The sequence below is a fragment of the Bacillus rossius genome, chromosome 3 (genome assembly GCF_032445375.1).
Source record: "Bacillus rossius redtenbacheri isolate Brsri chromosome 3, Brsri_v3, whole genome shotgun sequence".
Classification (NCBI taxonomy): domain Eukaryota; kingdom Metazoa; phylum Arthropoda; class Insecta; order Phasmatodea; family Bacillidae; genus Bacillus; species Bacillus rossius.
This window is the reverse complement of record NC_086332.1, coordinates 44,012,157-44,024,714: the sequence shown is the minus strand read 5'-3', so window position 1 is coordinate 44,024,714 and position 12,558 is coordinate 44,012,157.

Sequence of the window (12,558 nt, the reverse complement as noted above, 5' to 3'; positions counted from 1 at the left end):
GCGGCTGAACTGGAGTACCTAGGGCACATGGTGGACGCGGAGGGTTGCCGCCCTCTGCCAAAGCACCTGAACCTTATTGAGTCCAAACCCGCCCCTCGAACCCGCAAGCAGCTGCAGAAGTTGATGGGCCTTCTCAACTGGCTGCGCTCGTTCATTCCGCATTTTGCCAGCGTCACCGCCCCGATGACGGACTTGCTGTCACCCAAGCTCCGGTTTCAGTGGACCAGCGAAGCGGACGCCGCCCTGGATGCGGTGAAACGGCAGTTCCGCGAGTGCCACCAGCTCGCCCGTCTGCAGCCTGACCTTCCCCTGTTCCTTCAGACAGACGCCAGTCAGGAGGGGATGGGGGCCGTCCTATACCAGGTGGGGGACAAAGGCGTGCGCCGGGTGGTGGAGTACGCCAGCGCCAAGTTCGGCCAGCCCGAACGGCGGTACCATGTGAATGAGCAGGAGTGCATGGCCGTCGTTTGGGCTATGCGCCGCTACCGCCACCACCTGGAGGGCCGCCGGTTCACACTGCGGACGGACAGCCAGTGTCTCCGCTGGCTGGACTCCGCCCAGGGCCGCAAGTCGAAGTTCACGAGGTGGGCGTTGATGCTCCAGAACTTCGACTTCGCGGTCGAGCACGTCCCTGGACGGGACAACCAGTTCGCCGACGAGTTGTCGCGCCATCCCGACCCACACAACACGTTTCAGGATGACCAGGACTGGGAGGGGCTGTTGCCGCCAGGGGGAGTCGCGCCGCCGGTCACTCCAGGGGAGGCGCCCGCAACTTTATTCCACATCCCAAGGGCCCCCGATTATCGCGCCGTCTTGCCTGTGGAGACCCTGAGCGGATTAGTGGAATTCGTGAAACAGGCCGAGGTGCGGTCATGTGGGGAGCAGGTTCACCCCTACCACAGGTGCGTGGACGGGGTGTTGGAGACCCGGGTACCAGGGGACATGGACGCCTGGCGCCTTCATGTGCCGCTCGGTGCCCGCGAGCAGGTCATGGGCTTCCACCACACGCACGAGCTGGCGGGACACCCAGGTGCGCACCAAACCCAGTTAGACATCCGTAAGACCTTCCATTGGCCGGGGGTGACGCGGGACGTACGGGACCTGGTGCGGCGCTGCCAGCAGTGCCAGCAGAGGAAGACGAGGCGGTCTGACGGGGTGGAGCAGCAGCGCCCCCGACGGCCCCGCGACCCGTTTCACACCCTGGCCCTGGACATAATGGGGCCCTACCCGCGGACCACCCGGGGAAGGAGGTTCTTGGTCGTCATCACAGACATTTTCACCCGGTGGGTCGAGGCCTTCCCGGTGTCCAACGTGCGCGCCGGAACCATAGCCGCCCTGCTGGACCACGAGATATTCCCGCGGTATGGTTTCGCGCGCGTGCTGTTGACGGACAACGGCTGTCAGTTCAGCGGGAGGCGCTGGAGAGCTGACTGTCGCCGTTGGGGTCTCGACCACCACACCACCCCCATTTACCATCCCCAGGCCAACCCCACTGAGAGGCGGAACCAGGAGGTCAAGGCGCAGCTGCGGCTGAGGTTGGGGGACGACCACTCCAAATGGGACGTCCACCTGCCGAAGCTGTTGTATTGCCTCCGGCGCCGCACCAACGCTGTCACCGGTCATTCCCCTGCAGAGCTTCTGTACGGGAAGAACTTGGCTTTGCCCGGGGAAAGCAGGGTGGCCGATGTTGCCATGGGCACGGTGGCGCGCCCCAATCATGAGGAGGGGAGGGAGCACGCCAGACAACGGCAGGCCCAATTCCTGGCGGCCCACACGCCCATGACTAGTCACCCCCCACCCCCCATCCAGCCAGGTCAGCTGGTATATGTCAGGCAGCACCACTTGTCGTCCGGGGCGCGTAACTTTTGTGCGGGGTTGGCGCCTCGATGGTCGGAGCCGCGGGAGGTCCTGTGGAGGACGGGCCCCTCATCCTATGCGGTCCGGACGCCAAGGGGACGGCCCGCTAAAGTGCACCGGGACGACCTGCGCGTAGTCGCGCACGGGGTCAGAGTTGGCCCAACGACCCCCTCTTCACCATCCCCCACACTCCAGGAAGCCACAGATACGCCGCGGGAAGGAGCAGCACCTGAACCCACCACCCGGGGGGACATGCACACGGGCGACACAGACGTGGGTAGCCCTGATCAGGCACATGAGTGCAACCAACCCGACCTCCGGGACACCCCGAGCAGGTCCCCGGTGCCGCTGGCCACAGTTCCGCACGTCCCCGAGGAGGTGGGGAATCCGTTGGTCTGGTTTCCTGACGAGGAGGGGGAGGAGGTCTGTGAGGAGGAGGACGTCGAGCCACTGTGGCCGCTGGACCTCAGCCTGGCGGACGCCACGTTCCGGGTATCCGTGGACGAGCCCGAGGAGGGGGAGGAGGAGCCGGACAGTAGGGATAGGCGCCCCACCCGCAGACGTCGGGCCCCGGTCAGGACGTACTGCGCGGACGACAGCGAGCCGGTAGAGTTCGCTCCTGTCCCCGCCGTGGAGGCGAGCTGCCCGACCACCCAACCGGACACGAGGGGACCTACCACACTCTGCACAGTGGAGACCCCTACCAGCACAGTCCCCACCACACGACCACAGAGGGCCCGCCGACCCCCGGCCTACCTGGCGGATTACGAGTGGTCCAGGTCCCCGTCGAGCTACTCCACCCGGGCGCGGCCCGTAAGGGGCGATCCAGGTGTGCCAACGCTCGTGGCCGGACCCCTATCATTCCCCCCGCCCACGTCATCCATTCCACCACCCTGCCACACCCCGACCACACTGACCCCCCCACCCACTTGTCACCATATTGAGCTAGAAGAGGCGCACGTCGCTGCCCAGTCCCAGGGGGGGAAAGGACACGGGTCAGGGCGTAACCCCTTATCATTCATTGAGTGGGAGAGGTATTCAGGGCAGAATGTTTACATCACAACACACCACCACTCCGCCGCGTAGTGTAGGGCTCGCAGTGCGGCGAACGTCAGTGAAGTGCTCAGCGTGTGAAGCGAGGCGTTGATGCACATAGCGGTCTCAGAGAAGGGGGGGCATTTGACGCCGACCGCCAATGCTCCTCTGTCGCATAGACCGCTATGCCTCATCAACGTCTCGCAAAAGCGTGTGCACCGAACGCGCCCGTGCGCGCAGCAAAGTGCAGTTCGTGCGACGAGGCGAACGCCATACAACGAGTGCTACACCGGCGCAAGGATCCGGCCGGGTGTGGCATATCCTTCCGCCGCACTACAACAAATTGTTATAATTATGTTTTTCCACAGGATTTTATTAAACATTATTTTTTATTAATTAATAATTAAGTCTTTGCAAAATCATGTTTCAATGTGCGATTTGTCCCGAACCTGGCCGGTTCAGTTTCCCGCGAAATTCACACGTTTCCGCGGGAGGGCTGGCGGGGGAGGGGGGTCGCGCGCGGCGACACCGCTAGTGTCCTTCGAGAGCTCAACCAGGCCGGCAGCCTGCGCGCAACGCGGAACCTTCAACCTTTGCATTCACCGACATGTAGTTTTCCATAGTGTAATTTCTTTTCAACATTTTGTACAGTTCCGCGGTCGGCCTAAATTTACCATGAGGTACTTAACTTAATTCAATCAGTGCTCCGAGATGAGTGTTTACGTCATACGTAAGTACTGTGGGGAGAGTATGTGTTTTTACGTCGGCGCTTCACGCCCAACCTAGCCTACAGGCTACTTAGTTTTGGCCCACACGGGGCAGCCAGCAGGCGACACGTGCCATCCAACTTAATAACGATTCAGTCCCTGGGACACACCTAGTCACCACGTAGAGTCGCCGGAGACACGGGCCTACGTGTTGCTAGCCCAGTTTATCCAGAGCTAGGTATTAGTGTAGTGTATTGTGCTTCAAAATATTGTGTGCCATGTCAGAGTGTCTTTTGTAACTTTCGCGTCACGTATACGAGTCTGCCCCTCACGCGCATAAGAATCGTGAGCCGCCACTGAGGAAGTGAGCTGCGCGTGTGACTAGTCGCGTCGGGCAAACCGTTACGGCCAGAACGGGCAGCACCATGTATTGGGCTGTGCTGTATTAAATTCACCAACTATCTGAAGAGGTTTTGTGTTATTATTCAGGCGTCCCGAGTGGCCTCAACAGCTCGGGGGGCCCTACTGCGTTGACCCCTACCTCTAGCCACAAGGCCGAACCTTCCCTGAGATCACGAACTGAACAAAATCACGTCTAAATACTCAGAGGTAGCGGGGACGGCGTCAAGCTTATGCAGTCATTTACGTTAACATGGAAAACAGCACATACTAACGAATGTTCTAGGTTATTTGCAATTGTACCTGTGGCAAAATATTAAAGTCCCGAAAAGTAAGTAGACCCGGTAAGATGGAAACATACACGTTACAGTCACTTGGCCGTCGTCCGGGGTCTCGGGCTCGAGTCCCGGTGCGGCTACTAGCGGGAATGGCTGTTGTCGATGTAGTGTTTCCGGGTGGGCGCCAGACTAGCTCTGTTTCTAGTTGATAGGTGGGTCGTGGGGTCGGTTGCCCTGCGTGGTCCACTAGGACCGTCGGCGGTGTTGCGTGGGATATGAGGAATTCCCTACTTGGAGGTGGTTGGGAGTCGTATGGTTAATTGATTAGGCGCTGAAGTAGTGCAACAAATGACGTGCGTCGTTTATTCATGCGACTGTGGGTTTGGTGTAATACCGTTGATTACACACCACGTCGTACAGAGGGTCACACAATACAGAAGTTACACAATTACACAAAGTTAGTCTGAAAAGTTATGTAATAAGACATGGCACAAGTTTACAAAAATGTTACGTGATTGTGCGTTGCACAAGTTTACTGAATGTTACGTGGTGGCGCGTCGCACAAGTTTAGTAAAAAACGTTCCAGGTTCAAGGCGTCACACAAAATTACTAAATATTACGTATTAGCGTGGCACTAGGCGGTTCTGAGCCTGGTTACCCAAAAGAGGGGTAAGGGCGATTGGAGGCGGCCAATCCCGTATATCAATGTCTCGAGGCGGTGTTCGCGTCCACTGTAGTGGAGCGCGGACCGCAGCTAAATTCATCTAAGTTCCCCTACGGGGTGGTGTCAGCACCGGGGCAACTGGTTTTAGTTCAAGTTCTGTGATTCGGGAGGCGGCCCGTGCCGTATACTGAAACTACCCCGCAGACCAAGTGTGGTGCAGGGGTTTTTAAAAGTTATGCGGCCGGATTAAGTCCTGGACCGAATATTGGACCGGGTACGCACGGAGAGATTAGTAAAAAGAGGTTTCGAGGAAGTGACTCTAATTACCAGAAGTGAGTTCAATGCAGACAATGGATGATGTCTCTCCGTGGGACGTGCGTCCGCCCCGGTCCACGAGTCGCGCTGTACTGGTGTGATGTCATGGCGTCCGGCCGAGGCTCGGTGCCCCTCGCGCCAGGGTTGACCTCATTACGTTATTTTCTAATGTAACACGTTAATAAGAGATTTTAAGGGCGCTAAATTCCTACATTAATTATTAAGGCTAAAATAACATTACTCATCCCTTCTACAATTTAGAGTTAGTATGTTTACGAATTATGTCCTTTAAATTATACGTCACACCAGAGACTGTTCGTCTCTCGCCGGACTGCTCTGGTGGGGGGTAATAACGAAACTCAAGGGGTTAATATTTATGTCACATGGGTTAATTAACTAATCTAGGCAGAAGGCCGCCAGGGGGACACTCACACACGTATCGACACATTTACACATGAGAGGGCCCGGGCACTCCTACGTCGTACTTTCGTTAATCAACTTTTAATTTATACGTAATATTGTTTATATTCTGTGTGTGTTTTAGCAACGTGGTCGGCTGTAATGTCAGTCAGTTTATTATGGGGCCGGGTTCTACCTTGGCTGCTGGTGGCTCGCCTGACTCGGGTGGGCCATGGCTAGGGGCGCGTTCCGTTAGCGGGGTTGAATACTGGCGGTTGCAGGTCGGGCTTTAGGGTGGCCTTCGGTCGGACGATGTCAAAGTGCACAAAATCTGATAAGTGGATTCCAGGCAAGTGGCATGTATCCAGTTGATGCGCAGCAAGTGTTAATGGGTCTTCCAAAAAAGACTAATGAAAACTCATGGTCATAATCACTTCAAGAGTTTCTAAAAGAAAAAAAGGACAACTGAGACCACAAAACATAAACAAAGAGAAAAATTAAACATTGCTCCAGGTTCAAGCGTAACATCAGAATGTTTGAAACAGCATGAAGAGAGTAAATCAAAAAAGAAAGAAGATATAGCAAGCAAGAAAGGTTATCAGTACAGAATCAACCTGAATGTTCTCATCCAAGGAAAGTACTGAAACTCACGGGAGAGTAACCAAAAGAAGAAAATGAGGATGACATCGCAAGTGTTAAGCTTTCCCAAATTGTTCGAAATTTAGTAGTCCCATCTACTATAAAAAGTAAGAAATATTTATTTTCTGTTTAAAATTTGTTAAATAGGACTGTAAGATTTGAAAGTTTGAGTGTAAATTTTGTATTTCATTGTAAGAGTGATTTCTTGTTTAAATTTTTATTACCTACTGCAATATTTTGCAATTATGGTGAAAATAAAAAAGATTTACGTGTATTTTTGAATAATAAATATTACATTAAACATTCATGTGTCCCAAGTTATTGTATATACCATGTAATTTGGGATAGTGCATGGCAAAACAATGTTTATAAATGAGTATTTCAAATTGTCCCAAGTAACCCTGTCTAGCTGGTAACTTGGGACACCAGTTAAATTAGGCTTTTTAGTATTAATTAATGACAATAGTGAATATATTTATGATTTAATCAATATAATTGAGCCCTACTGCACTAAAAACCATTGTGTTTTGTGGATGGTGCCTCAAATTTAAAGTATATGCTTTGTTGAAGATTAAAACTGTCCCAAGTATCCCCAGTTAACGGTACATGTTAATTGATATGCTTTTGTGTCACAAAACTGGCCGTCACCATCTTCCCGTGCTCTGCAACTTTCCGCGGAAATTCGAGCCCTCCCTGGCTGGGCTGCCAGGGAGAGTCGTCAGTCGCGATCTTGCACTCACCAGGGCCGGCAGCTCCGCGCACGTGGAGCCTTCAACTGTCTCGCCAAAACCAGCATGTATCTTCCATAGGTAATTTCTTGGAATCTTTTTTCACCCGCTCCACGGTCGGCCCTAAATCTACTGTACGATGTGTCGTGTGATTTTTATTAATAATGTGTAACTCAGCCACGACTCGTTTCGCGTAATACGTAAATCTTATTGTTTTGGGCAGCACGCCGATGTGCCAGTGCTTCACTCCATAATTCCTCTGTCAGGAGATTTGGACTTTGTCCACGCAGGGCGGCATTGCGCCAAATGCCAACAGTGACTTACTAACGAATCAGTTCCTGGGATTTGCCACGGTCACGAGTGAGTTTCCGTGCCCCGGTACCGCCGCGCCTGCGCCCAGCATTACATGGCCCCACGCCACCACGAGGATGGACTCTCGATAACTATATATTAATTTAATCTAAGTATAGTGTTCCTGTATCAGATCCTTCCGGCCAACGGGACAATTCCAGTTCAGACTCTTTCTCTCTTTCTCCGGTAGCGATGTTAGTATTAGTTTTCAGCCCTCAGCCAATCATGTGCGGATAATCCCAGTGGTTCAACTAAGTCATTTATTTATTAATTAATTGGAGTTATCCTTTGTTTCACCGTCCCGAGTATCATTAGCCGCAACCTCCAGATGCGCCATGCACCTTCATCGCCTCTACTACGGCTCTTAGGGTAGCCTGCAACCCTCGGTGGGGTATTTCTAGGGAATTCTGCAAACTGCGAATCAATACCGCCATTCGAGGGCTGTGTGTGCAGAGATGAGAAGGTAGACGATGATATGGCCAGTTACGTGACGGTGTTCTGTATCAAGTGACATAATGTACCGTGTGACGTGTTAATAAATCAAGTTCTATTTACATGTTATTTTAATCGTACGGTGTCCTGGGTGGCCTAATCAGCCTGGGGAGTCCTTGTCGATGTGTCCCTGCCTGCAGCCACGAGGCAAAGAACCCCGCCCTCGTGTCAAAATCCTAGTTTTCATAACTTAAATTAATTTAATTGTAAAACGGGCAGCGGGGACAGCGTCAAATTGTCGCCCAACTTGTGAGGCCAAACTTTCAAACGGACTACTTCACAAACAAAACAAAAGTTTAAATTAGCAGAAAAAGGGCTCATGTAGGATCAGACGCAACAGGTTGCGACATGGCAACGCCGCGCGACGGAGTGGCGCCGCGCCAGCGAGATTAACCGGGCCGAGACCAGCCAACCCCCCCTCCGCACCCCATCACTGCGTCAGCTGTCAACAGACACATCATGCAGCCACGCCACCACAGGCTCCCGCGAGTCAGGAAGTGAGCGAGCACGAACACCAATTTTGTAGTGAGAAGAGGCGAACCCCCTACCTGCGCGCGCATGGCAGCGGCGTCATGACCCGTCGCCTGGGTCGGCCTGTCGCATCGCGATGCAAAGAAGTGACGTAATGATTGACATGGACAATTTGGTGGACACGGGTCCATTGACAGGCGGAACAGAGGGGACCGCGCTAGCCAACACGCTGACGCCGTCCCCGTTGCCTGATCTAAATTTTACGTGAATCTAAACTGTTTAATTAATTTTGGGTCTCAAGGGCGGGGTTCCTGGCCTCGTGGCTGCAGGCAGGGACGCGTCGACAAAGGGCCCCCCGGGCTGTTATGGCCTCCCAGGACGCCTTATTAATAAAACACACACGTACTGTTAGCTGTTTTATTCCGTCGCACAATTTACACGTTACACGCTCACGTAACTGGCCGCTTCATCGTCGACCTAAGCTCCGCGCACGCCACCCTCTATTGGCGGACTTATTACGGCCACACGGTAACCCGGTGGCAAGTACGTTGAAGGGGGTTGTTCCCGGCGACTTGCGAGTGGGGTGCTCAGGTGCACGATGGACCTGTTCCGGCCTATGTGAAAGTCCGTGGACGCAACGTGGAAAGCGTGGGCGATAGGTCCCGCAAAATTACTTAAAGTAACACCCTACACTATAATCACTGTGGTTAGCCCCGCACAGATGGGTATACAAAGGCGGCTACTCCGCGTGGTGGCTGGGGCCACGTTATGCTGGGTACGGGCGCGGTGGTATCCGGCAGGATATCACACACACGACCGTGGCACGTCCCAGTTAATGACTCGTCCTTACACTTAGGTACGCGTTTGGCGCAGTGCCGCCCCGCGTGGGCGAAGAACTATTCCCCGAGAGGGGATTTCACTGGCGTGAGGCGCAGGTGCCACGAGGGGTCACCTAACTGATTACGTATCACACGAAAAAGCCCGATGGCGGGCTACACATTATATTAAAGGACCGTGCGAAATCGCGAACGGCCGATTCGGGCCGACCGGGGAGCTGAGTTAAACGGTTTGACTATAATTACCTATTGCAGTGACTGGTGATGTTGGCGCGAAAGTTGAGAGCTCCCCGTGCGTGGGCTGCCGGCCCGGGCGAGTGCTGGATGGCGACTGACTAACCACCCTGGCCGCCGGGGCCAGGGAGGGGGGAAATTCCGCGGGAAAACTGCGGAGCGCGGGAAGATGACTTCGGCCAGTTTTGTGAATGATAACCCTTTATAAAATGATTATTAAATTAACATTAATTATTAATGGTTTTAGACTTATTAGTTTCTGTTTATCTTATCAAATGCATGAATAAATAATACCCTTGCGCAGTGCCACACCCGGCCGGGCGCTTTGCACACGTAGGGGGCCGTGACTGACGTCACGCCGTTCGGGGCACTGCACTATGTTGCGCGCGCGGGCGCGTTCGAGGCGCGGCACTGATCGGGTGTTGAGGACACATAACGGCCTGTGCTCTCAGAGGGAGCACTGACGGCGGCGTCAACGCACGCAACACGCCAGTCCGGTGAGCGGGAGAAGCCGGTCCAGGTCAAGTAGGAGGGTGGAGCCACGTCGGCATGCCGTTGCCAAACTGTGGGGTGCCACCACCAGGCGGATGAAGTGGCCTACTGCCACCAGTGTGGCACCACGAGACACCGCACGTGCATGGAGGCACGCGAATTCCTGAACTTCCGTGATGGCTTATTCATGTTCGCAGCCTTCGAGGACAGAGTGAACGCGCCCGCGCCAGTGACGGTGGTGAGTGAGGTACGGCGGGACAACATCAGACTCAAGCTGCCGGAGTTCTCAGGGCACACATACGAGGACCCGGAAAAGTTCACCCGGGCGTGCCAGGACCGCCTGGCCAGGCACGGCGTCCCGAAGGAAGAGTGGACGAAGCGCGTCACTGAGCAACTCAGGGGGCCCGCACTGGACTGGTGGACAATGACCGGCGAGTATGACGTGGAGTGGGGAGACTTCGCGCCGCGCCTTGAAGCCTGTTTCAACGCCGACCGTGCACGCGCCCAATGCCAGCGCGCATTATTCTGCGAGCCTCAAAGAGTGGAGGAGGATGTAGAGGCATTCATCAGGTCCAAAGTGTGGCTGCACCGGCGTCTGGATGCGGGCGGACAGACCAATGCGGCGCTGTACAAAGCGGTGGAGCTGATGAAGCGGGAGCTAGCCCGCATCTGAGGGGAGCTGTCGACAGGGAGCTCGAAGACTTTGTGCAGCTGGAGAAGGAGATCGAGAGGGACCTGCACCTGTCACCGCGCTCACGGGACACTGTGGCCCGACGGCAGGGGACGTCTCCAATACGAACGGCTGCACCAAAGGAGGCTTTGGCATTGGTGCCCTACGTGAATCCTTCTCCCCCTCCTGGCACCACCCGTCGGGGGGGGGTGGTGGGGGGGGGGGGGGGTTGGGGGCGAGGCGCGAGACCGTGGGGCCACGACCCAACCCACTGCGAGTCCGGCCAACACCGCCAACCAGCGAGTCGAGCGCCCCAACCCACGCGCGGAAGAACACTGGGACAAGACTCCTTGATGCCGGTACTGCAGAGAGGAGGCATACCACTGGCATGAGGTGTGTCCCACCCGGGCTGTGCTGTGGCAGAACCGCGGCCGGTTGTGACGCCGCCGGGAAACGCCAATTAGTGAGTAGGGTACCGGGGGGCTACTGCTCCTGGATTACGGCCTTCGCACCACCCGCAAGGCCAGCCCGCACGTCATTGTCACACATCAGACCAGGTGGCTGTGCCACGCACCACCCATCAACGCCCTGCACCGGCTCATCGGCGTGCGATGCCACGCCACCGGCACCCCCGACACCACCTGCAGGGCCTGACCGCACACCATCGTCACCTTTCAGAACAGGCGGTGGTGCCACGACCACCCTTCAGCACCCCGCACCGGGTCGTTGGCACACCATCGCGGCTGGGGCGAGCGGGTGACGATGCGGGAATCATGATGCAGGTGCCTGTCCTGCTCAACGGCCTTCCAGCCCACGCCCTGGTGGACATCGCTGCGAGCCACACTTACGTCGTGGCCCACCTGGTGCCCGAGGCGGACCTGGAGCAGGGAGAGGAAGGAGTCCAGCTGGCCACCCGAGGAGTTTGTGCGCTCACGACTGGGATCACCATCAAGGACATGTGCAGTCAGACAACAGCCCTGATGATGCCGGAGTTGAGGGACGACCTGATCCTGGACCTGTCGTGGCTCGTCCAGAAGGACGCCGCCATTGATGTAGGTGAGAGCAGGCTACATGTCGGTCATCAGGGGTGAAGGACACTATACAGCATCAGTCAGAGAGGGGCACCCCCACTGACCCCTGCCATCACTCTAGCCGACCTACGTAACGAGGTTCCTCCAGAGTTCACGGTCCTGTTCAATGAAGTTTTGAACCAGCAACGGCCCCATGAGCCCCGCTTTGTCAAGCCATTCGGCTTTGGCCCCAGGGAGCAAGAGGGGATACAAGTCCAAATCGCGGAGATGCTGCGGGACAGAGTCATTGAGCCGAGTGAGTCGCCCTACAATTGCTTGGTGGTAATGGCCAAGAAAAAGGATGGCTCACTGCAGTTTTGCGTGAACTTCAAGCCCGTCAATGCAGTCACCATCCCCGCACCCTCGCTCCCACTCATCATCACAGACGCCCTAGCCGGGTTGGGGGACGCCAGTATCTTCACGTCCCTGAATCTCAAATCGGGGTATTGGCAGGAACCCGTCTGCCCCGTGGACAGGCCGAATACGGCCTTCACCGTGCTATGCCGTTCGGGCTGATGGACACCCCCGCGACCTTCCAAGCCATGGTGGTGCGCGTCCTGGATGGGTTCGTGGGCAAGTTTGCCGCGGACTACCTGGACGATGTCATCATCTGGTCGCGGACGTGGGAGGAACATGCGCACCACCTTGCGATGGTCATCGAACATTTGGCCCGCCATGGACTGACCTGTGCACCCCACAAGTGCCATGTCGGCGCGGTGGAGCTAGCCTACCTGGGGCACATGGTGAGCGCAGACGGGTGCCGCCCCCTGCCAGCCCAGCTCAATCTGATCGAGGCCAAACCTCCCCCATGTACCCGGAAGCAGCTACAATTGTTGGGGCTGCTCAATTGGCTCCGGAGCTTCATCCCCAATTTAGCTATCGTCACTGCTCCAATGACAGACCTCCTGACGCCAAAGTTCC